The 26458-nt window shown below is 40.3% G+C and overlaps 1 protein-coding gene across 1 annotated transcript in view; it reads left to right on the top strand.

Moving 5' to 3' along the window:
* The window catches only part of vav3a (vav 3 guanine nucleotide exchange factor a), a 111187-nt gene that overhangs the window by 20957 nt on the left and 63772 nt on the right, over positions 1-26458 (top strand).

The following is a 26458-nucleotide window of genomic DNA, read 5'->3' as shown; positions in this document are numbered from 1 at the left end:
CATCTATTTTAGTTCATCTTCTCACTGCCATATTGCAGCAATATCACACTCCTAAACACCACGCCAAAGCTGAAGTCAGCAACATGACCCAGCAGTTTAATCGCTTCCTCTCATTAGAGAGAATAGGCATCAGCGTGCAGACTTTACAAAGTCTTAAAAGTTAAAAGTCTGGGGTCATTACTTTGATGGGACTCTTGTGGTGCTGTGAAGCTGTCTGCGACTCTGACAGCCTTGCTGCTGCCCTCCTGGAGTCCCCGGGAGCCTTCCTTAGAAATTAGAGAGATAGAGAGAGCGAGCACGCTGCCGGACTCATAGTGCACATGATGTTAGGTGTTTATGAGACGACAGGGTCACCTATCCAAGCTTCAAACGTGTGCATATGTGTCAGTGGAAGAAACACAGGAAGACACAGAGACACATTGATTGACTAGCTGTCATCGTCCTCCATTAATATGATGTGATAAAATCTGTGAGGAAGTGGCATTTAGAGCATCATGGGACGTTAAAATACTCCGGTGACACCCAACAGTAATAATACCATCTGTGATTCATATTATAGTCAGCTGAGATACAAAATTAAAAAAAAACAGTATTCAGTTAACCAGCCCAACAATAATGCAAATGAATAGTATCATATCCACCATATTAGAAGTGAAACATTGACTGTGAGGGCTGATTTCTAATATAAAAAGATACAGTAGACTTCTTTTGTTTTCCATTTTGGCGCCAATATGCATATTAGAATTTTAAATGTGCATTTATTATGACTTTTACTACTATTATTAAGAAAACCATTAAGACAAAACCACATCCTACATTATGACAAAAATAAGTAACCACCACTTAACAATACATTGACTCTTAGGTCTTTTATGATGAATGGAAGAAAAACATTGAAACATTTTGTCTTTTGAACTTCCCTTTTCTCACCAGAAAAACGTTACGAAAGGTAACAGCTTGTGAAATGAAGGTATGGGAAATTGCCACAGAACTTAACAGTGGCAAACTTTTGCTGCTTGTTATTTGTCCTCAGATAAACCACAGGCTCATTTGACTGAAGCTTTTTAACTTATCTGCTCACTGATTAGAACATAAATGGCACATACATAATCACTGGTGTGTTTTTCCCCAGTAAAGGTTGACTCTTAACCATTTTGGTGTTCTTGTAACTGAAAATATATTAAAAAAAATCTAATATCCACCGAAAAAGATTCACTTAATGAAGGCTTTAACTTAATGATGTGTTAATACAGTCCCTCGGATGAAGTCTTAATTGTGTAATATGTATGAAAAAAGTACAATGCACTGCAGATGTTATGAAAGAAATATTTCTAAGAATATAGAAGGGAAAATGAGAAAGGCTTTTGATCTGGTCAACAGCTCCAGCTCCAGTTTCTATTGATTTTTTTATTGCAATTAGGTTTAACACACCCACCCCATCCCCATCCCCATCCCAGCCCACAACAAAATGTCTCTGTTAACCTCTGTTGTACTCCAACAGTCAAAACACTAAAAGCCAGTCCTTCCAAAAAAACGCAGAGTTTTTTTGTGGTTGTTGCGGGCAAAAATCCTTGATTATGCGGCACGTTTTCTTAAAAAATGCGATGGAATATTTATGCAATTTTATGCGATGAAATTGCGGGAACTTGCAAAAAATGCGGGAACTTGCAAAAATTGCGGGAACTTGCAAAAATTGCGGGAACTTGCAAAAATTGCGGGAACTTGCAAAAACTGCGGTTTGATGAAAAAGAGAAGAAAAAGTGATTTCCCCAACACCCTGCTTTATTAATTACTTAATTTCCAAAAATAGTTATATTTTATATAACAGATATTCAGTCATTGCAATAAGTAAACAAATAAGATACAAAAATATATACAAATAATATAATATTAAAGTAAAAATAAAAGTAATAGTCTAAACAGAGGGAAATAAAAGATACAAAAGAGACAGACTTTCAAAAATCGTTAATAATATAGACAGCAGGAGCACTTAAACAAAGAAATTTGAGTAGACATCAGATATTAAGATAGCTTTCTTATCGGATACCAGCTTAAGAGACTCAAAGTATCAACTTCCAACACCTGCTTTTCGATGATGTTCACGTCGCGTAATTACGTCACTTCATAATGTTCCCATGGCAACAGGGGAAAATGGCTGCTCTTGTGTGAAGTAAACGCAAATTTTTTCAACTTTCTGCTAAGATATATGTGATTTTTTTTGCAACGAAAATGCGGGGATTATGAAATCACGCAAGCACCGCATATTTTGCGCGGAAATCTGCAATTTATGCGGCGAAAGTGCGGCATATTTGAAAAAATGCGGTCCCCGCATGAATATGCGGACTTTGGCTGATTATGCATTGAATATTATGTGATCGCATAATCGCGTTTTTCTGGAGGGACTGAAAAGCAAACTACATGACAGTATCACATGTACAGAACTATGGCACCTCCAGCAAAGCTACGATACGCACAAATACAAAAACAAACAAGCTGTCACCCTCCAAGACATGCCTCAGTCCTTTCCTCTTCTGGGTTTCACCGCTTATTTTAATTTTAGGTATCCTGTCCCGCATTAGCCCTCTGTAGAAGCTCCCCTATGTCTCCTTTTTTATTGTTCAAATGGTTTCCAGATTTTCTCAATTTGTTTTAAATGTTAATCTTTCAATTGACATACATTGTGCCATATTCTTAATCCAAGCATCAGTTGTAGTTGCCTCTATTTTCTTCCAGATGAGAGCTATAGTCCTTTTGCCTGTAGCATAGCAAAATCAATACACTTCAATTCTTGGGGTTTCAGATTCAGATGTGTTGGATACAGGTGCAGCAATATCGTCGTAGGGTCAACAGCTTATTTTTACCCCTACTCATCTTTGCTGGCGTGCCGAGCTGAATTGGGTAGCCGAGCGAATTAAGTCATCTATTCATTAAGTCATCTATAATTAAAACCCATTTTTTTTCCACCCTTATAGGCAAATATTTTCAGAGAAAAACTACAGAAGAATCAACAGTGGCTCAGTGTATTACTGTAGGCTAATATATGCAAATACAAATCTTTATCCTTACTTCTGAAAAACCAAAACATGCTACTGTTCGGGGCTTTCTAGTTTTGCTCATCTTTGTGATTTTGCATTCCTGTGCTTTTCTATTCAAATTTTAGCCTCTGTGAGCATTTTAAAGAATCAGACTGTGAAACAACTCTCATGTCTCTACACTAAATATGAAGCTACAGCTAGTAGCCGGTTAGCTTAGCTATGTGTAAAAACAACTATTAGTGGTTTAACGTGTTCTGCATGACTTTATTTTTGCTGGGCGGTTTTGTACAGATTGAATTAACTAAATATAATATGAATTGACCTTCAGAGGTGCTGGTAGGTTCATTTTGTTTAGGCAGAGCCAGGCTTGCTGTTTCCCCACTGTTTACAGTATGCTAAGCTAAGCTAACAGGCTGCTGGCTGTAGCTTCCTATTTAACATACATATAGAGCAGTTGTTAGTTAGAGTTACGTCTAAAAAAAAATGTGTTTTGAGAATATTAAACTCAATAAGTACTTTGAGAACACTCCATGCTGGACCCTTTCTCAGACAGCTCGTATCATAACTTGACACTAAATGGCTACATGTCAATACTTGTGAGAATGTGTGAGGTTGAGTTTCTGTGTCCAATTTCTCGCTTTCTCCCTGGCGATTCTGATTTCTTCCTCATTTCCCTCGGTGATATGAGTTTGCTCAAGCACAACACTTTGATGACTCTCTTGAGTGAATCCCGCATTGCCCAGAGTGAATTTAACATCTCTGAAATTAGACAGCGAGCAGGCCCCGTAATCCTCGCTTGGCTGGCTCTGCAGAGGCTAATGGAGTGAGGAGAGGAGGGAATGGGAGAAGCTGCCACTCACCTGCAGGACCAGCACTGTTTTATTCCTTCTTGTTTTAAAAATAGCTGCTGGACGGCTACTGAATAAAACACCAACCGTGCCTGTCAATTTTAAAGTTTGTGTGGTGATCTTGATAGAGTCTGTGTGAGGAAACACATGCCTGATTATCTCTCTTTGGGCTTCAACAGTTGTGCTGTGTAATGTTAAGGTATTTTCCTGCCTGCTGTTATACCGGACATATGTTTTGCAACAGAACTCACATGAGACAATTTTAACCATACAGCCTGAAAGTTCTTCTTGACTTCTCCACCCTAAAAGCCGGGAAGGAATCCAGCAGAAAAGGACGAGTCCCTGATGAGATTCAAGTCTTAGAAAACATGAGCAGACTCAAAAGGAGGTTGTGTATTTGAATTTGCGATGACACCGATACGTCTGACAAACAGCTTTTGACTTGTTTGTGTTCTTGGATTTAAACTGTGGCCGCACAACACCGCAATAGTAGGAAAACTGACATAGAGCAGGTCTGTCTGTAGCCCTTTCCCCTCAGTGCAGGGACATCTGGTTTGCACATCTGTCTCGTAGACACATGGAGAGTTGTGGGCTTTGTAGGGAGAACAGAAACTTGGCTGCTCAGGGCATGCACACACTGATACACACCTGGCAGAGAGAGAGATGAATTTAGAAAAGATATTAAGAGCTACAATATCCTCTTGCTGTTTCAAGTCTCATTTATTTTTTTTATCTGTGAAGACATTTGGTGGCTATATGATGAAACTGTGGATTTGACCCAAAGCATTACTAGTGTTACTGTACCCACACAATGTCTCCATACAGAGGATTATACAGTGAATTATATAATATACTAACTATATAATATATACAGTGAGTATATATAGCTTTAACCTGAATACCCTCCGTTTTCGTGTAAAAACACCATGCATCCTCGGTTGTGACATGATTGAAAATACATGCAGCCATCATCGCCTTTAGAGTGAATGACTAACTGTCTCACTTCTATTTTATTGCCAATTCTAATCAGCTCAAATCAGCTCCTTTCAAAAATAGAATCAAAGTGCTGACAGGAGCTTTCCATACTCACAGTCACATGATGGACAGTTGCTTAGTACTTGGAAAAAATGAGTGTTAAGGACTGACCTATTAAATAAAGCAACGTACTTTAATTTAGGATCATACTGACACCAGCACCAGTAGCACATCATCTTGGCTGCTGTGCTGATCATTCACTCAGCTGATTGGAAGATGTGCTCACTGACCACAGAACAGATACAGTGTGTTAAAGTGACTCATTGGAATCTCATTCACACATTCTTTCTCTAACAGTGTGAAACATTATATAAGTTAATAAACGCAGTGTGACTATTACTATAAAAAATGCCAGTCAAATAGCAATAGGGGCCTTTGTTTATTACAGCATCATATTCTTCACTAGTTGCTATGCAAACCTCACATTGACAACAAGACCACAGGAAATCACCCTCTTAAAACATTACATTTTTTCTTAATTTTTTTGTTGCAGATAAAACAGATACGATATGTTAATCGGTGAGCTTTAGAGGGGCTAGTATGTGGATTTTCTTTCTTTTAGACAGAGCCAGGCTAACTGTTTTCCCCAGTTTCCAGTCTTTATGCTAAGCTAAGCTACGCTAAACGGCCAGTGGTTCTGATACACTGACTGAATAAATAATGACATTTACATGAAAACTATGATTAAAGACCCGATTTAAAATCTTAAGGACAGGCCGTGGAGACACAAAGCACATCTGGATGATTGATGAACACTGCATGCTTCGTGTGGGCTGATTCCTACATGGTAAAGTAACCTCAGATCATCTGCTACGTTCCCTTCTGTAGACCATGCAAATTTTGCTGCACCGCAACTTCCTATAAATGGGCCAGGAGATGCCGCACCTGCACGTGTTTAGCTGTACATGTAAACACTCTGGCAATAAGAGATTCATGCGGCATGTCATTGTTTTTGCAGCTGCGTTCTATTCGCCCATCTGCAATGAAATCACCCCACGTTTACTGTAGATACAGTGTTGCCGTTTCATTTATCAGACACAGATGAAGGGTTAAATGTGTTACTACTTACCACTTACTTATGGTGCGTTCTTTTTGTCCACCGAAGTCGATTTACGAGTTACGAACCGGAAGTTGCAAAAAGAACGCCACCGAGGTCGTATATACGACTCCTCAAGTCGTCTGAACTCAGAGGACCCCGAGATCACTTTCAAAGATGGCTACGTCGTGCATCACACGTAGTAAACATTGTGGTTTTCTACAATTTTAAGCACTTTTGTCTTTGTTGTAACCAAATGAAGAAGTCGTACACATAGCACTGTATACTGCTACCTATAGGCATGTCTCTACAGTCTTATTAGGAGTTAAATACCGCCTGATTAGTTATTTTGTAGCTTGTGCAGCTGAAATTGGCTAGAGAACGGCTTTAAGCCGAGTCTTGAGCAGAAAGCAGAGCCCAACGTTAACGTTAATCAAAACGTAATTTTCATGTATCAAACTGTGAAATATATTTGTATAATATGTCAATAACTGGGTGAATAGAATCCTAAATGTTACTAAAAATCTTACAAAAATCCATCTTTTCTCCGACTCGTAGTATTGTGTGACAAAAAGAACGCAACAACCCACGGTTATTCGTTTTCCGACATGGATGTGACGTCACACTCGAGCTACTAGTCGCGATTACAAGACAAAAAGAACGTACCATTACTCTACACTTGTTTTGAAGCAGTTTTGTTACAGCAAAACCTACCACCACACTCTATGCCTATGTATGATGTAAGTCAAACCTATGTTGCAAAAAATGTATGTTGCTGTAGTTCAAAAAATTAGCATTTTTAGCCACGTCAGTGAGTGCTGACAACACAATTCCATGTTATTGAGAGAAGTTTCACCACACCACTCTTAACAAGTCATGTTCAAAGGCCTCACATGTTACTCTCTATGGACCTCTGCACACAAAGACAGTGTCAACTCAGCCCCGGTGGGCTCTTCTCTTATACCATCTTCTACCGCTGGCTCTGTAGCATTTTTAGGTAGATGAAGATGCTGATTATTTTGGTGAGGGGGGGTGGTGGAAAATGACAGCCCCAGGGGGATGGTGAAGCAAAGATGGAAAGGAAGAGGGGGACAGACAGACAGAGAGGGTTTATTGATTAGTGTCTTCCTCCTCAGTTGACTGTGATAAATTTAACCACGGAAACCCTCTAAAGGCTGATGCATCTCCCGACCAGCTCCCCCATCATCTCTCTGTCTCCGTCTCTTTCCTTTGTCCTTCAGTTGTGCTCTCTCCAGCAGATCTGTGTGGTCAGATATCATATGTCTACTTAGTGCTAATGGATACCTGGGGTGTATCTTTGTACTGGATGGCTAAGCTGCAGTAACAGTGGTCCCACAGTTGCTTTGGAGACAGGATTCTGCCATTAGGACTAAATCTAAAATGACTAAATATTGGGTCTTATATTAAAAATGTTATACAGATGTCATTCTAGTGTGGCGTAGGAGTTTTACTTCATAGCTGCGTAGGTGTCAGTCAGTTAAACCTGCAATTAAACCGTCAGCCTTAAGGAGCGGTGAACCCACCTAGATTCATTAGCCTGGCTTGTAGTGCAGAGCCTTACTTTTCCATCATGGTCTAAATGCTGTTGCAAGAACACAACACAAGATACAAATACATAGGGCTAGGTTCCAAATTCAATACTTTTTAGGCACCGACCGAATTGCCTCTAAAGTATTGAGTGTTGAAAAATGCCTCGTCACTCAATACCCAATTTCAATACCTAAGGAGTGAATCTCATCAGAGTCAGTGAGCCAATAAGCATGCAGCATGCTTCTACCAAGATCTAATAAGGCTGCTGATTGGCTGTCCAACGTTACACGTCATAGAGACATGCAGGAAAAGCTCTACATTATGCACAGAGACAGAGCTCACATAATATATATAAAATATTTTGTCAAATGCAGGTGTAAGCATTTACATTAGGAGTACTTTCCAATTGTATTGTGCATGCTTGTCCCACCTAAATTGAACGGAGCCATCGTTATTGTTATCTGTCACACCTCATCGGCTGTGATGCAGTTCTGTGTAGTTGACAGTCTGGATTATTTCTGGAAGCTGAAGTAATTGGTTCTGATCAGTAATGCAGGTGTCGTCTGCAAACATGTGTAGCTTGACCGAAAGAGTCACAGCATGTATACGGAGAGTTCAGATTTTTGTAGACTCTTACATCCATACCTCTAGGTGTTTTGAGAGCATGTAATCCACCTTGATTAGCATTTTTCTTTGGACTGGGAGAAGAACATGAGTTTAAAAAGGTGTCACAGCTTAGAATCAAGCCTGCATACTTCTTACTGTGATTCAACACAAACTACCTTATCAACTGATTTCAGTCAGCACTGTAGGGAAATCTCCAATGTGTGGTTACTGTAGAAATGTTTGCTCTAAAATTACACTGCATTTACCTCAATGTTCGTGCTGTGTCAGGAAAAGTTCACATGCTTCACTTCGTTTCACTCATAATGCGTTTGGAGTTATTGGGTCCAAAGCAATTTGATGGAACCTGCTCTAACGCTGTTGTGCTGAAAGCTCTGTTTATAATCCATGGACTCCCAGTCACTGACTGCATGACATCAGATTTCACTGGAATCATATTCTTTTTTTTTTTTTATATCTACTGGCTTTTCTCTAGCGTGTACATGTGCAAAAACACACACACACCCAACACTTGCTGGGAGAAGATTGCTTGGCCGGAGAGCTCTGCGCCTCGCTTTCCAGCTGCGGCTGAGATGGATTGTCTCTTTGATTGTTTCAGGGTGTCAGAGAGAAACTTCTTTGATGATTGCGGACAGCCGTTTGATCCCTGTGTGAGCACGCTGGATGTCTTAGAGGTGTCCACAGATGTAGGGGTATTTCATCTGGAAACAAAAGGTTCTTCTCGGTGTACAAATACACACTCCTACAAAAGGCAGAAAAATAGGCTCGTCATTACAGCGAATTTCTCTTCAACAGTTACACATGCAGCAAAATGTTGTTTTGAAAGCGTTTGTTGCTTTGACAGGCCTCTACATTGAATTTGATTTCATCGTTAACCACAAGATCCAATCTTTCCGAGAATCTTCTCGACTCTACTACAGCACAAAGGTGACATCCAGTAACAATATATTTTAAGGTTTATGCAGTTTTCTAATGGCTTAGTTCGTCTGAGTCCGAACCTGAGGTTCTATGTTGGTGAACAGACAAAATATAAATAATGCTTGCCTTTTTTTTTTTAATAGGAAAATGGACAAATTTAGTTAGTATTAATTAAGATACCACATAAGTGTTATTCTTAATAATTACTAATATTCAAATATAATCATGACATTGAAAGGTGGCATAGTACTTGACAACAACTACATAATTGTCCACTTACAATGACAAACTGCTAGTAAGTGATGTCTGACAATGTTTGGATTCTCCTCTCCTTTTGTAAAAGCACAAGAAGGCTGGAGCGAGACAGAAGCTACAAGTCGTTTCCTCTTGTGTTTACACGCTGTACCAAAAGGTATAGCAATTCTTCTGACGGGTATTCTCTGACATTAAAAATGCCACATGGACCTTTTAAATGCGAATGTGGGAATGAGAGGTTTGCATATGAGTGTGTCTGTGAGTGGCTACGTGCTGTAGTGTTTGCATATGTGTGTGTGTGTGAGTGAGCTAGCAGTGGCTCCCCTGAGGACTGACTCATCTCAAGTCTCAGTAAGCAGCAGGAAACAGGAAAAGGAAACGATCACCAGAGAGCCCCTCTGGAGTTGTTTCTCTCTGTATGTGTGTGGATACATTCAAATTTAGCTTCAGGTGTAATGGTGCATTAACACCAGTGTAAGCATTATCCGTGCATGTGTGTGGCACACTGGCAGATGTGCTCTATTCCTCCTTAACGCTGTCAAAATCAAAACTACCTCCCTTTCAGTGTGTTGTATTTCACACCAAGGCCTCATGGGGCCAACAAGCCTTTTTTATTTCTGTGAGTGTGAGTGTGTGTATGTGTATGTGTATGTGTATGTGTATGTGTGTGTGTGTGTGTGTGTGTGTGTGTGTGTGTGTGTGTGTGTGTGTGTGTATGTATGTGACCAAGACAATTGGACTTCCCCTAATTTTCCCAGCTTGTCTCTCTGTCATTCATGCTTTATAAAGTACCAAGTCTTTCTGTGAACGGTCCCTGGAAGTGGACGTGTGTGTGGGTGGGTGTGAATGTGACAGAGAGTGTGTAACATAGAGAAAACAAAACAACAAGGCAAGAGGTTGTTCCAGTTGAAAAACTGGATGGGGGAAAATTTGTGCTTGCCACTTTTGTGGTCTACTGTGTGTGTGTGTGTGCGTGTGTGTGTGTGTGTGTGCGTGTGTGTGTGTGTGTCCCATGCCAGTTCAAAGGTAGCCTCCCATTGAGGCTATAACACATAAACACTGCAGGTAGTCCTACAGTGAAAGGATTCAAAAAGGAAAATGTTACTCATTTAAAAAAATAGTTTGAGTCTTTTCAACTGCAAATAAAATAGAAAAATGAACAGGAATACGGCAAAAATATTTTTTCATTTGTAATTCTTCATGGTTCTTCATCTTTTGTTTCATTCAAAATACATTTTATAATGGTTTGTGTTTTTGTAACTCTCATTTGAGATGCAATACAAACCCTGTTGTCCTGCTGTAGTAGCAAATAGTAAAAAGGTTAACGGTAATTCTGATCGCTAGGGACCTTGGTGCAAATGCTTTGCATCTCAGGGTGTTTCTGGGTATTGAGGTAGCCTGGCTGTGCAGACATACCAGGTATTTATAGGCCACTGCTGAGTCTGGGCCAACCAGAGTGCATGTGAAGCTAAGCCACCGTGGTCAGGATCAAAGCCTACAAAACTGAAGTGCAGGTCTACAAACCAGCCCTCCTCCCCTCGCTGCCCTACTTTCTCACAGCTCCCCCCCTTCCAAGCTTCAATACTGAGCTACCTGGAACTACAGACCTACATCTCACTGTGACTTAAATAATACAGAATAGGGTTAGACTGATATATCGGTTTACAAAGCTGATACTGGCCTTTTGCTAAAGATGATCTGTCACTGTTGTTCGACAGATGCTGTTTGATTCATATAAATATATAAAACATATAAAAGAAAACACCAATCATTACATAATGTATCGTTTATTATTTATACAATTTTAAGGGATGACCTATAACTGAACTCTCAAAATGTAAACACCAATTGGATTCCACTGAAATATGTATCAATATAGAATAGTTTCATTGTCATTGTTATTCCTACTAGTAGTATTGCAGTGAATTTCAGTGCAGAGCTTTATTGTCTAATGCCTAAATGTTATTTTGGAGGCTTTTCCACCCCGACAAGAAGAAAACATGGCTTTCACATCAGGGACCTGGGCCCAAATCAGAGTACACTTGACCCCAAAGTCCAGTTTCTTTGATTCGCATCAGGTGTAAAAAAAAAAAATCCTTAACTGTTCCAAAACACAGGAGCGGACTGCTATTCAATGCAAGTTGAGTTGCAAAGGCATTTCTCAACGACTCCTCCAAAATCTGCATCCGATCTCGGCCGTCTGAACTGCATGGCCATGGCTATTACAGTAGGATGGCAGATGCCCTAAAATGCCTGAGTTCCGGGAGATATCCCTGCAGGACCATGAATTGTAGTAAGATCAGGGCTACTTCAATCCAAAAGTAACCGCCTCTAAAATGTCAGTAAACTTCTACTGCACAGTTTTTCAGCCCATTGGCAAAAATAAATCAGATCACAGCAACTATGGCAGCCTTAATTAAAAGTTTAAGTATTGGACTTAAAAAAAGATGAAAAAAAAAACTAACCTTGCCATGTAGTTCAGTCATACAATGGAGCTGTAAAACTTTGATCCTGCTTACAAATGACTGTACGAGGTGCATTTAGATTCAGAACATGAATTGCCCACGGTCAGTGGTGTCTTCCAGATGGGCAACCATGCGCTGAGATGAAGTAATATTTAGATTCTGCATGTTTATTTCCTTCTCTTCAGTCCACTTTTTCCCCCGCAGCGAGGCAAGTTTCCCTCGGGCACCTGCCGGCTTCATCTAAAAGAAGATGAATGAGGGAGATTTTGTTTTCCCTGACACATCTTTAAAAACTTTCTTCTAAATCTTTCAAGAGGTGCTTTAGGCAGCATCTGTCATCTTTCCAACATATCTGAGCTAACAGCAACAAATGGGATTTCACAGGGACGTTTATGTTCTTCTGATCTTGCTGAGCTAGTTTTCTGTAATATAAAGATACTGCAGAAGCCATACAGAGGACTGTATGTATGTCGTCGATGCTTTCTCCAGATGCTTAAGGCTTCAGCTATGAGGGGGGGCTGGGGGTCTCTCCTTCTCTGTATTGCTTCCCAGAGGTGGAGGTGGAGTGGGTGGTTGCGCTGTCATTCAAAGTGGGGGCATTCTTAAAAGCTAATCTCCATCCTCCGCACTCTGCTCAGAAAATCTGATCCCACCTCACAATATACCAACTGTTATGCGTTATAAAATATCCAAAAAGATGCAGTTTTGCTGAAAGCACATGGGCTAATGGGGGGTGGGGGGGAAGCTTAAGATTAAATCAGTAGATGAAGGAATGATTGGGATTCATACATCACGAGCTTTGTTTTCTAGCTCTCTGGACGAAAACTTACTGACGAGGATTGTAGCACTGCAGCATTTATCGTGGTCTAGTTGAGTTAATAAGAAATTATCAACACATGGTAACTGTATATTTCAACAAGAAACAGCTCAAATTGGATTAGTCTGCTAGTTAAGTCTTGACACAAAGGGATTTTTGCAGTTCCGAGAACATAAAATTCCTAGAACTCTTTTTCTGGTGTTCCGACTGGACCAATTTGGGGATTTTTAAGTCCCTCTGGCTGCAGTGGCTGTAACTCTTTCAGCTCCTACTTCAGAGCATGGTCTTTTCTCTGTTCCCTTTTCAGCATAGGGACCTAGATCAACGAGGGTCGAGTTTCCGGTACAGACAGACCAACAACGGGATAATTTTAACAATTTTTGCCATCTTATTCATCACTAAATTCACTTCTGACAACGTTTTAGGCGAGAAATGAACTGTTAACATTTCGAATATCGGCAGTCTTGCGAAAATTGATGCCGAATTGACAATTTGCTTCAAAGTTTTCGGAGGTGAGAAGCTCCATGAAGTGAGGCGACAGTCAGCAGGCGCCTGCCCCGGCCGCAAGCCTGCGCTCGGCCATGTCCTGCTCAGAAACCCCGCTGTCAGCTGGAGGTCTCTCAGACCACTCGCGTAAATAAGAGGCTTTTATTTGGCCGTTGACGGTTCGTTTGTTTAAATATCACAACACATATCCATCATAAGATTAACCTGTGGTTAACTGTCTTTTCGGAGTTAAACTCCACAAGCGTGGTATAAGATATCTATAGATATATAGATAGATAGATAGATAGATAGATAGATAGATAGATAGATGTAGTTCATACTTTTTTGGTGTATTTGTTTTCTGATTTTAACGCTATAAAGACCGTTGCCGTGCTTGCATTACTGCCTTACCCCTCCTATAGTCCCTATGGCCACCTGGCCAGTGCGAATGCAAATTGAAAAAAACGGTTTTGGGGGAGAGTAGTTAGTAGAACTGCTTAGAAGTGGACTTTTCCTATGTTCCTGTAACTACCTGGTCGGAAAGCGGCTAATGTCAAAGTGTACTTAATAATTGGACACAGTGACTTAAGTAGTAAAAAATTAATAACAAAGTAAACAGTTTGTAATTAGTTTCAGGGACAGACGCAGGATGTCATGAGCATCATGAAATGACTTCTAATGTCTCTCTTAAGACACAATCTTTACTGGAAAATAATGTGTGTTATCCATTACAGCTCATGTCTTGAGGGAAGTGTTAATCAATACTAATCTCTCCATCTGGCCTGAAGTGTTATATCAATTGATCTAGCAGTATTGTTCTATTCTGTTGTGCAGGTATGTTCATGTGATGTTCATGCTGGCTCACCAGATGCTGGAATAAAGCCTGACATCAGGCGCTATCTTCGCTATCTATTTTGCAAGGCCACAGTCTTATCAGGGGCTTAGCGCCCCCAGAATGGTTGCGATTGGTTCAAAAGTAGGGTAGCTCATTCTTTCAGGTAGGAAATATGTATCAGAATGGAATACTTCCTCTATAAATGTAGTTAAAAGTAGGGTAGCTCATTCTGTCAGGTAGAAAATATCTATCAGAATCGACTACTACCTCATAAAATTAGTTTAAAATAGGGTAGCTCATTCTGTCAGGTAAGACATATCTATCATAATGGACTGCTACCTCTTAAATGTATTTAAAAGTAGATTAGCTCATTCTGTCGATATTCGGTAGAATATATCTATCAGAATAGATTACTTCCTCTATAAATGTAGTTAAGACGGGTAACTAATTCTGTCAGGTAAGAAATATCTATCAGAATGGACTACTACCTCATAAATGTAGTTTAAAGTAGTGTCGCTCATTCTGTCAGGTTGGAAATATCTATCAGAATGGACTACTACCTCTATAGATGGAGTTAAAGCTATAGTGCGTCCCCATGAGGAATTTTAAGTAATGACAACAAAACTGTCGCGGACGGACAAAATCTTGTGAAGATACATTTTAGCAACTCATTTGGCATTGGCTTGAATGTAACGGACGTTAATTAATATCAAAAAGTTACGCACTAAAGCTTTAAAAGTAGGATACATTAGCTCATTCTGTCAGGTAGGAAATATCTATCAGAATGAATTACTACCTCTATAAATGTTGTTTAGCTCATTCTGTTATGTAGAAGATATCTATCAGAATGGACTACTACCTCTATAAATGTTTAAAGTAATGTAGCTCATTCTGTCAGGTAGGTGGGGGAACATTTGAGGAAAAGTCAGCAAGCTTCATCCTCTGGGATTATGGAGATCTTTGCCAAATGTAGTGTTGGGATGGGCTTTCTCTGAAACACATGGAGCTCTGAGGCCGTGTGGGGGTAAAATCAGCACATGCACAAACCGTGATCACAGAAGACTGGAGCTTTTATTTTCTACCATCCACTGTTCAAGTAACTCACAAAAAGGTCAAAAAACTAGTGATGGGACGTTTGACACCGAGGCACCGAAGCTTGTATCACTTCCGCAAAGCACACTGGTTCGAAACAGCGTGTTGGAGCTTATCAAAAGAGAGTATCAAATTGAAATAATCATGTGAACGTCAAGCTTCGAACGTCACTGAAACTCCAGAAGGGTTTGCTGAATTCATGTCGATACGTGCTTACCAACGGCCGTTAGAATTCACTGGAACATCGCAGGGTTTATGAGTGTGGCTTGCAATTTGTTTGATTAGCCTATTAATGGAAATCAGCCTACTTACATACACCTGTACATAATGTTACGTAGAAGTAGAAGGTGGCATTGTTGCTGCAGTTTATTGAATTCATATTAAGCCTAATTAAACATACTTACATTCAAATCCTGATCACAGTAGTTTATATTATTATATTATATACCGGATGTCACTGTGTTGTCTTCGATGCTTCGGCTCATTTTGCAATACAATCACGAAGAAGCTTCAGAGGCTTCACAAGGCTTCATTCGCCCATCACTACAGGAAACATTAAACCAAACTTTTCCAGCTCTGTCTCAGCGAGGTTTGTGCTTCACCAGTCCTCCAGAGAAATTCAGAAGTCCAAAACTCAGGGTCCACAACCTTAACTTTATTAGCAGAGCCTCCCAGGCTTCCTCCATGTGTTTCTTTGTTCTCTCCACTCAACCAGACTCTCCCCTCCTCAGTCTCCTTCTGCCTTGATGAGTTATCCCAAACACCTGCACTCCTCCCATTGCATTGTGGGAGATGTAGTTTCTACGAAGGTGGCCATTTTGGGACTTCCATGACCTCCTTCTAGGGGAATATATCGTCCGTCCACAACATGTCCCCTCGGGATGCCACACAAAGGTTAATGGAATTTGCTGCTGGCATGGCTAAAAATCTGAACTTTCACAGACTTGCCATTGACGAACGCAAACTGTTCATGACACCCATCCATACTCTTACTTTCCACCTTGCTATGTACATTCAGGGCACACTGCCTCCAGCATTGTCACTGGATGTAAATTGTGAGATTTGGATTCGAAATTACAAGAGATACCCGACTGCATGGTTAGTTAGGTCAAGGTATGCATGGACATGAGGCCCAAGGAAGATTGTAGAGTAGTGGTTTTGGAATGAAACATTGATATCAATGCTTCCTTCCTTGTTAGTTTCCATATATTTTAAACGTGGACTATGATTAAGGAGACCAAAAAAATCCACCAAGTTAAACATTTTCCCCCAGTTGGTGAAACACATCAACAAACTTTACATGCTTTTGTCCCATGTTACTCTGAGCTTTTTTAATAGATACAAAATGCTTGCAAAGTGCCATATTTTCTCTGTGATATTAAATTATTGAAGCAAAAAGTCACTGAGAAACACCACGTTGAGACTGCACACTGCATGAGTAATGTGCAGAATTTGTAGTGAGATTGAAACGGTGCGTATTTAATTGTTCATGATTTTAAATGGGAACTCCCCAGGGTATATGCTAAGTGACGCTAACCCACTTACGCCATATAGATATGACAAGCTCGCTATTTGTGGCCAGAGCTTTAGCAGCACAGAAGTGGGGAAAAAAATGTGTTGCAATAAAGAGAGCGAGTGAGGCGTATTTGGTTAGTCTGGCTTTCTCCGTGCTTGTTTGCTACGGTTTTACTTTGGGATTCCTTCCCTTGGTTTTGATGGGTCACGTCACGTACATCAAAAAGATTTCCCTCACTTACTATAACTTACATCAGAAATTTAACAAGCAGGATGAACATCAATGAGTGGAGACTTGTTTCTGTTGCAGCCCTACTTTTTGATCCAGTGATTAGAGGAGTGACGTTTTACGTATTTATCCTGCCTATTGCATCTTTAATACACTAAACCAGATAATTAAACAATGGCCAATAAAAGACAGTAAATATGAAAGTTAAAATTGAAAAGAGCATACAAAACTGACAGCTAGGATTCAAGGGATTGGAATATTGGACTTCATTTACTTTCCAGTCTTTTAATGTCTTGGGCCAATAATACAGATGACATTATGTTTATGTTGTCCCATGGAGATTTGGATTTATGACACCATCTTTTAGAGTATTTGCCTGTTATGGCTCTGGTCAACACTATAATCCAGCATTGATGTACAATCCAGCATTGATACAGGAACGCAATAAAATGGCTGACATGTAAACTACCATGATGAATAGTGGTGCGAGGTGCAACAAGATGGACGACCCTGCTTCAGCCTTTGTTTACCTACAGCCAGTGTGGTTGTAAATCATATTGGAAGTACAGCAGAGCCAAAGATGCTGTATGTGTCGTCTGTTGGCCAGAAAGCTACGGTTATAATAAATGTTTGAGCTGCTGGGGCTCATATACGGTGAGGTATTTCGCTACCTAGAAAGGTTTTATCTAAATATATTAGATATGTTTGTTTCTCCCTACTTTAAGCAACAAGTCCCACTGATGGAGATGTGTTTTATGTGGAAACGCGCAGCATTTCTTCCCTCAGCTGGGTGAGTGCTGAGTGCTTCTCAGTTTTCACTCTGATGAGCGCTGCAGACCTCCTGGCTTTTTTTATCCTTCTAACGAGTTAATTACATTCACCTGGTATCCCAGGTGTAAAGCACTTCCTGATTGGATGGCTGCAGTAAAAAAACAAAAAACAGCAGAGTTTCTTAAAAGTGAATTTAATGCTACGTTTACACGTGGCCGGCTATTTTCATAAACGGACATTTCAACCTCCGTTTTCAAAAATAACATTATGAACAGCTGTCAGTTTTCAGAGTAGTGTTCGTTTACACGTACCCGTGTGTATATATATATATATATATATATCAACGCACGGTGAGTACAAACAGGAAATGATGCAATACATGTGCTGGCAATGTGTGACTTTGGAATGCCGCAGACAATTAAACTTCACCAAGAGAAATTTAAAGGTTTGCCCAAAACCATACTTATTTTGTGTTTCTTCAGCTCTTACCACCACTCACAGTTCATTTATTGTTTTTGCACTTGTGAGCCTTCATTGTCTTTGTACATTGCATTGTGGGGCAATAATGTCCACTAGCAACACACTCAAAGATCAAGCGGATTTCTTTCTTTTTTTTTACACTCCTTTGCATATACTTAAGTTTAACACACAACATACTCTAAGCCAGCCTAGATTTACTAAGTCTAGAAATTTGGCTATAATAGCTTCTGTATTTCCCCTCACTGATGCTATGCTGAAGAGTAGTTAAATCCCCACAACTGATTTCAGCATTTGGTTGTCCCCACTTGGGAATCCTATGGTCCCATGGTGTGAGACAGGGCCGATAAAACTGAAGTGTAATGCTCCACGACTGACACAGCACGATCAAAGTCTCCGGGAAGAAAGAAAAAAAAACATATCCTGAGGAATGTCCATATGGATTTTCACTGACCTCCTAAGGACATCGTTTACAACCCACTCAAACTTGCTCTTACACTTGGTTACGGTTTTGGCGAGTCTTTCAAATCTTGGCTCCCAAAATGAGTCTACAATCTGCAGCTTTTAAACAGCATCCTGATAACTTTACTACAACGGTTGTTTGAAGGACTCTTAAAAAACAGAGTTTATATTTTTGAACTGAAACATCCCTCTGGGAGACTTATTCTCCCCCATTTGCTTCATTTCATCCTCAGTTAACTGCAGGATAGTGTTTCAGCAGCGAGGGAATGAGATCGTCATGTCAACGTGATGAAACAATGGAGATTGTATTGTGGATTAGGTTGGGAGTGGGTGGAGGGATGAGGTTATGTCTTTAGCACGGATTCAATGATAATACCAGCAGTGAACACAATAGCAAGATGCTGTGGGATGGCTCGTGCTATCTCTGAGTGGAGGAGTCTGATGTGTTAAACATGTAGACCAGTTTAATTGACTCAAGTAGTACCGTTCAATGTCCTGTGTGGTTCTAAAGTTATTTTTCTCATCTTGGAGAAAGTAACCCTGATGATATCATAGTGATGTCATCAGGGTTGTCATGAGCTTGAGATTTCAATTTCTTTGACAGAAAGCCTGTGTTACGAACTCCAGATGTAGAGTTTGAAAGATGTTGGCATTTATCAGGCTGGGAGGCTCAAGCTAAATGCTATTTGCATCCAGTGTTTTTTTGTTGCGCTGGACCCATGCTAGGGACTCAAAGTCAGGATATCTCTGCCTCTGCTGCTTTGATTTGGTCTGTAACGTACTGAGAAAAGTGAAAAATGCTCATCACAATTCCCTAAAGCCCAAGGTGATGTAATAAAATGGCTGGCTTTGGCCAACCAACACTCCAAAACCTGAAGAAAATTAGTGATCCCTTATGTAAGATGAAGAACAGACACTAAAAAGTACCTAAAACTTAAAAAAGGAAGGGTTTGGAGTTTTTGCTTGAAAATGTAATTGATTAATCTACTTTTAAAATATCTGCCTCTTGTGAGTCCCACAACAAGGACTAATGAAAGTGCATTGCTGAATTATTGGAATACCTTTCAAAAACCTGCATGCTTGTTTTGGGAAAAATCCATAAAAAAATGAAACTTATAACCTGTATTCATACACAAATATAAACATTCATAGAGTGGCACCATAGTTTTGGGTTGATTGCATTATTATTACTCTTTGGTGTTGCATTTGTTAAGCTTGTAAGTACTGCTGTTAAAATGAACAAAGAAAGCCCTCTGATAGCCACAGTTGTAAATTACTTTTTTGATGTATATATGTCCCATACACATACATGTGGTATCATGTCCATACAGCAGCTTGTGTGTTTTGTGTATGTGTGTTGGTTCAGTGTAACTGGTGGTATACTGCTGGTCAGTTGTGAGCAGCCTGCTGATTCAGACAGTGTGAAATTCAGCTGGAGTTACCTCACCTGTCAGCAAAGTGAGGATCTTTCAGATCAGATGTGTTTGGGCATCACACCTCAAGCTGCGTGGGAACATCAGTATGCCCGTGGAGTGTTTGTGTGTGTGAAAACCATGCAAACGTGTGATCACTTGGGTGATATGCTGCCCTATTAATGTGAACATAATACATACATAACGCAGGAGTGAAGGATTTTGAGGATCTGCTCTGGGGAGAGTGTGTGTGTGTGTGTGTGTGTGTGTGTGTGTGTGTGTGTGTGTGTGTGTGTGTGTGTGTGTGTGTGTGTGTGTGTGTGTGTGTGTGTGTGTGTGTGTGTGTGTGTGTGTGTGTGTGTGTGCGCGCGTGCCCTGAAGGGCTATAGTCGGTGGAGGTTGATGTGATTTACCTGGACAGCAATGATGCCCTTGATTTTGACCTGACGCTGTTGAAATGGTTTTTATTTGGAGGGAAAAAGATAAAGGATTATACTCAGACTCAAAGCATTCACTCTTGGAAACTTTCCTTCCAGCGGAGCACATAACTGAACTGAAATGAAGTCCAAGAGATGAAGTAAGAGTGTGACACACTGGGAGTGTCTTCTATTGGGACAGATTCTGTTCCAAAGTCTGTGCTTGGACACGAGTTTTGGAACAGTAGAAAATTCAGCTGCTGGACCACTAAGCGTAGAAAAACTCTTATTTACGCTCCAGTTAAAACGTTTGTGGCCCTTTTTTTTTTTTTTTTTATAAACACATTTTATTGGCATTTTAGGAAACATCACAAAACCAAACAGTGGCATGAATTGTTCCAAAAGTGATCGGCTTCTGATCTTTACTGCCATTCAGCCTCTGACTGTATGTGAGCGAGCTTGTGTCATAATTTTAAAAAGTTTAAAAAGTCTCATCCACACTAAAACATGAGGCTGGCGTTTAGGGATTTATTTCACTCTGGGGTGCATTTTCACAAAAACTCTCTTTGAGGACGGTGGGGCCAAAACCCAGAGAAAAAGATTTATATGGACACGGTCTGTTTTCTAGGAAGCTCTGCTGTCTTTATCACATGCACAACTGTAGAGTTGATGCAAGTAAAGCATTGTTTGATGAGGAGAGCATTGGACGAAATGATGCAGGTGATGAAGGCTGATGAGAAAAATGCAAACGTGTGTCGCATTCCAATCAGCTATGCGTCTGTATATCCAAACACACTAATTATGTATCATGGGCGTTAATGAGCCGTGGCACTGATTGCCAAACATTAGCTAGTCTTTCTCTCCGAGCCAATCAGGCTTTTATTGGCTCCTCTCTTTGTGGATTGCATTTCATACACCGGCTGCATCTGTCAAACACACACTCACACACACATTCATGTATGCATATATGCACAAATAACAATAATTAATCTCGCATGCAACAACACACACACACACACACACACACAGGAAACAAGCTAAAGTCAATTATTACACACCCACACATTTCTATACCAACACGCATTGTATTTACTCTCTCCCTTTATGTAAATGTTGTTTTATTTATATGTGAATTTAACATACATTGTTTGCCACAAGGCACAATAACCGAGAGGGGAGGCTGTTAAAGTATGTTCCAAATGGTTTCCACATCAAAATGTTTGATGTGAAAAGTGTGTAAGAGAAAAGCCTTTTGATGTTCTTCCTGAAACACAAACACCATTTTGCTGACTTCCTTTCCTGCTTTTCATAAAAAAAAAATGTATCAAGAAATGACATACGGTGGCATTCAGAGGTTAGTGAACATTTTTGAAAAATAGTTTTTTGATGTACACTTACAGTTTACAGATACAATTTTCAACCCTAACAAATCTTTTTTGTATAAAAGGTGTTTTCAAACTTCAATAGAACTGCAGAATATTAGCAAACGCCTTTGGAGCATTCAGTTCCTTCACTTCTTTCAGGTTAAACAGCATGGAACACCCTTGAATTAGACACCCTTGGCACTCATCCTCTTTTAGTCTTAGAGTCTTTTGTGCAGAAAACTAAAGCAGTACAATATCCAGACTTTAAATAAACTGTTCTGAAAACAGTAGGCTACGGAAGTGTTGAAATGTTTGAAATACACGCTCTAAATCAGGGATCTTCAACATGGAGTCCGGAAACCCTAGGGGGTCCTCAGAGTCAAAGCAGGGGCACCTCCAAATTAGTCTTAATTTTTTGAATTTAAATTTTTTTTTAAATGTAAAAGTCTTAAATTGTAACTACTGTTTTTTTTTCAACCTGGACCCTATTTCCCCATGTTTTGTGTCTAAGTGACTGATTGGGACAACAATCTTTGAAATTGGTCCAGTATTAAGCAAGATGGCTGCCGTCGGCAGCGGCGAAACAAGCTACAATGTAAGTTAAAAGGGCAATTGTGCAGCTTGTATTTATGTTCACGAAAGTGCTTATTTTGGCGTTGACAGGCTCAGATGTGTCTGACAACATTATGGAAAGGGTTTCTAAGGAGGTTGACCTTTCTGTTAAAGAGTGAGATCCTTTTTTTAAACATAAAAACATCTGCGAAATTGCGTTCGCTGAAACCCACCAGACGAAGAATACCCTTCATTTAAAGTCAACAGAAACAAATTAAAACTATGAAAAGACGTTTTGGGTCGTCTTTCCACTTTTCCAACCATCCCGACTCTAGTTTTGGTTGAAATAAACACACAGTTTACTGATTTACTTGTGAAAATATGTTGGCTCTATACACGCTAAAAGTATTGTTTTCTTAAGTGGAGTATGGTGGGTTTAGCGCTAGCGACTGTCAAGTCAAGTCAAGTCAGTTTTATTGTTAGATGTGCTATACATGCATGACATACGACACAAATGAAATGCAAAATGCAATAAAAATAAAAGAAAGGTCTCAAAGAGGTTTTAAAGGTCTATCTCTGAAGGGATCCTTTCCATAATGTTGTCACACACTTAGCTGAGCCTGTCAATGGCAAAACAAGCACTTTTGTGAAGGTAAATACAAGCTGGACAATTGCCCTATTAACTTACATTGTAGCTTGTTTCGCCGCTGCCAACTGCAGCAATCTTGCTTAATACTGGACCAATTTCAAAGCTTGTTGTTCCCATCAGTCACACACAAAAACATAGGAAATAGGGTCCAGGTTGAAAAAAACGGTAGTTACCCTTTAACATGAATCTAACATATTATTAGCAAATATAACTCCCCACTGATGATAGGCTTACTGGCCTTAGTTCATCTTAAGGATTCACTGTGCCACATGTATGTTTTAACATTAAAACAGGATTTGTAAAATCATACCAACAATTATTAGGCTCTTTTAATAGCTTAGTATTCTATGCTAAAAAGGTAAATATAAAGGCTTTTAGGCCGCCCTACATGTTAATCTAGGCCCAGTTTAATATGCAACTTCATTTTATACAATATATGTAGTAGGGGATCCCTGCTCTTTGTATCTTTCAGTTAAGGGGTCCTTGGCTTAAAAAATGTTGAATACCCCTGCTCTAAATCATCAAGTGGTATAATCCCCTGAATTAAGTCAGTGAGGGCCGCAGATGATGCTAACACTATCTGAAAGTGCTGTTTGGTGTGGTCGAATTGACCTCCTCCCCCCGAGGGTTTCACACCTGGTTTATCTCATATGTGGTGGTGAGAAAACCCTAAAGCAAACAGCTGATCCCTGGTCAGTTAGATAGTCACAGGCGGCTTTCATGTGAAACTTTGAAGTGGTCTGTTTTCAAAAGGTATGAGGAGAGATGCAGTGATCGGATAGTTCGGGGCTGACTTATGGCGTTTTTCCATTACATGGTACCTGCTCGACTCGCCTCGACTCTACTCGACTCTACTCGCCTCGACTCGCTGTGCGTCCGTTTTCTATTGCAGATTTCAGTATCGCCTCAGCGTGGCTGGTCGTCATAGCGACTGCCGTGGGCGTGGCTTAGTAGCTTGCTTTTCTCATTGACATATCCCCGACGCATTTCCTGGTTCTCCGTCTCCGTAAACAACATGATATCAAAGAGATAGTTAACGTTTACTGCTCCAGATTTCCCATCGTGGTCACATATATATGACTCTAGAGTTGCTACTCGCTTTGTTTCTCTCACATATATATGACTGTAGAGTCGCTACTCGCTTTGTTTCTCTCACATATATATGACTGTAGAGTCGCTACTCGCTTTGTTTCTCTCACATATATGACTCTAGAGTCGCTACTCGCTGCGGAGATAATCGCCGTCACTCTCTCACTTCTCCCTCGCTCACTAGCTCCCCACACACACACATACGGCAACTCGACACACACACATCACACATGCACACACCAGCGCACCAGTATAACCATCAGGCCACTTGTATGCTACGGAGAAAGCTCTGCGTGGAGCCTCCGGAAGCAAAAAAACACCGCTGGCTAAACTATTTAAAAATGCCGTCTCTCGCTAGCAATGCAGTGATCAGTGACGCTTCTTTTCGACCAATCAGCAGCCTGCAGGGTTTCACGTCACCTTCTCGGCTCGCCTCAGCTCGCTTGGAACCTCGACTGAGCAGGTACTAAAAAAAGTTCCTGTTAGCAGGTACCAGGTACTTTTTTTCGTAATGGAAAACCAAAAAAGGCGAGTAGAGTCGAGGCGAGGCGAGTAGGTACCATGTAATGGAAAAGCGCCATTAGTTAATAAAAAAGAATAATGCTCATGTATTATGTGTTATGTGGCACAGGGACACAGGTATGGACACAGAGGGACCTAATGGCTGCAGATTTATTTTTTTGGCAAATTAGTCAAGATTGCGGTTATAAATGAAAATATTGCTCTTTTTAATTTGGATTTTAAAATGACAGCAACAAGGTAACTAAGCTAAATGGATCTTTGTCATTTTGACACTGCAGTTGAGTTTGTTTTCCAGTGAAATGCTGCAGTTAAGCACCATCTTCAGCACTGATTTCAGAAGTGTGGAGGTGACCTCAATTACAATCTCTAAACAGGAATTAAGTGCTCATATTTCTTGGTTTGGAAGGCAAAGCCACAGGATGGAGGAGTAAAAGTGGAGTGCAAAAACTGGGACGGCTTGCTGGGTTATGTGTGAAACCAGTAAAACTGTTGGCATGTCACACATCTAAAATACATCACCCATTTTCTTGAGGAGGTAATGAGTGGGTTTGCATGTCAATAGAAAATATGTTTTGTGAAAACACTAAACATAATGTCCATGTTTGATGTAGTTTCCATGCCCGCATCCAACCACACACACACACACACACACACACACACACACACACACACACACACACACACACACACACACACACACACACACACACACACACAATGTGTACTTGTCTCCCTTTACTTGTCTCCCTGTCGTCTGGGCAGACACATTTCTCATCCTGCCTTAATTGCTCCGGTGTGAATTGTTGGATCCAGCGGTGCAGCCGTGGTCAGACAGGCAGCTTTATTAGACCCCCCCCACTCATCTGCGTCACGGCTGCTGAGCCCGGGCCCTCTGCACACACTGGACACCACCGCTAATGCATGACCTTTGACCTTTTTAATTAGTAAGTCTTGGATAATGTCTTCCTAGACGGGGCAGCTTTTTTTTGCTATCTCAGCCTCACTTATTGATGTTGGCTGATGACACAGTTGCTCGGTGCAGCTTTAAAGAACAGACCCTGTGCCAGTTTTGGATTGGAGTCCTTGTGACAGTTGAATCATGATGTATTTTTAAGTCTGACATGATGCATTTTTTGCTTTGCTGACTGATGAAGTTTTTTTAACCTAAAAATATTGCCTCTTAATCTCTCATTTCCTTTGTGGGCATTTCTATTAACAGTGGTGCAACCGCTGATGGATAATATGTTTTTGGCGGTGTGCAGATGGTCAGTTTTGTTGGGAGTGTGTGTGTGATTCATGTATTCAGTGAAGCCAAAAAGCACAACTATACACGACTTGTTGAAAAAGTGCCTGCCAGCTAAAACTGGAAAGCCTCCAAAGCTCTGTTCATCACGCAGTGGGTCTTCAGCTTTTGAACATGTTGTACCAACCAACTGGCCTCCGGATGTCATGCCCTTCATTTATTATTGGAAGGGGAACTCTGTCGACTCTGTCTGATAACTGTGTGAGGATTGATAACAGGGAGATTCTCTTTGAGTTTAAGATGACACACTCAGAAATGTGTCATTCTCACTGTATTCATTCATATCTGTTTGTTGGCATGCATTGTAGTTCCTGAGCACACACTGTATGGTGGGTTAATTGTTAGTTGCCATGTTGCAAATAGTCATAATCAGTTTTTCTCCTTCCTCTTTTGCTTGCTGAAGCTCACACTGAGTCCAGAAGAATTCTAACACCCAGGCTTCTGCGTCAGGACTTCTATCTGTGCTTAGCTCTAAATAGGCTCAATTGGTGTTGGTTTTGGTTCTTGTTTATAATGTGAAAACAAATTGCTATCTGAGTTGCCTTCAATTATTACTGTGGCCTCAGAGCAATACTCTTAAAATAGTTCTCCATTCATTCAGCACACTATAACATTGTGGACAGTGTACACATTTCATCTGTATCTAATATACAGTAACAGAAATCCTCCAATTTGATGTATCATAAAGTATGCATCCTCT

The sequence above is a fragment of the Perca flavescens genome, chromosome 22 (genome assembly GCF_004354835.1).
Source record: "Perca flavescens isolate YP-PL-M2 chromosome 22, PFLA_1.0, whole genome shotgun sequence".
NCBI lineage: Eukaryota > Metazoa > Chordata > Actinopteri > Perciformes > Percidae > Perca > Perca flavescens.
The sequence above is the reverse complement of the archived record's forward strand: the minus strand, read 5'-3'. Positions and strand labels throughout refer to the sequence as shown.